General features: G+C 27.0%; 1 protein-coding gene across 1 annotated transcript in view; it reads right to left on the minus strand.

Annotated features, from left to right (window-relative positions):
* LOC119591730 (hematopoietic prostaglandin D synthase-like) overlaps nucleotides 1-681 on the minus strand; it is a 34,851-nt gene that overhangs the window by 11,523 nt on the left and 22,647 nt on the right. The gene's annotated exons all lie outside the window — the stretch shown is intronic.

Genomic DNA, 681 nt, shown 5'->3' on the forward strand with positions numbered 1-681 from the left:
ACGGAAGAAAAAAAATATATGTATATAAAATACGCATCCATAATTCAATCAATATTATGACATCTGATCTCCCTAGATGCATTTCCTATCAAACACAAACAGGACAAAAATATTTTCTCTTTGAGCTTTCTGTTGATTTTATTTCTTACTCACAAATTTTACGTGAAAAGAGAGAAATCTATTGAAGGAAGGAAACTTATTTAAAATCAATATAATGATTATATAAAAAAACTAACCCTAAATCATAAAAAAAATATTTACTTGCATATTTCCATACGATTTTTTTTCTTTCTGATACAATAACAGGGAAAATAAACACAATGCACAAAGTAATTAGTGATGAAACAATATTTTCGAAATTTGCTAGGATTCCGAAACTGATTTTTTTTCTACAAACCAAATGCATCTTCATAATTATATAATTAAAATCAATATCATCACTATGCTCCGTGCATCAAAAAAAAATCTATACATAGTTGTTGAATATCAATATTCATTTTTTACATTCTGTCGATAACTTTTAACAAAAATGCTGACAGAGTTTATAACATCTTCTAACTTTTTATTATGTCAAGCATTTGTTGGCAAGAAAGTGATTTGACATCTTCATTTAAATACAAGCATATGCTCACTCATGTATGAGGATGTACATATACAGTGCATGCATACAGAATCACAAAC

Source organism: Penaeus monodon, chromosome 29, assembly GCF_015228065.2.
Source record: "Penaeus monodon isolate SGIC_2016 chromosome 29, NSTDA_Pmon_1, whole genome shotgun sequence".
In the NCBI taxonomy this organism is placed as follows: Eukaryota; Metazoa; Arthropoda; class Malacostraca; order Decapoda; family Penaeidae; genus Penaeus; species Penaeus monodon.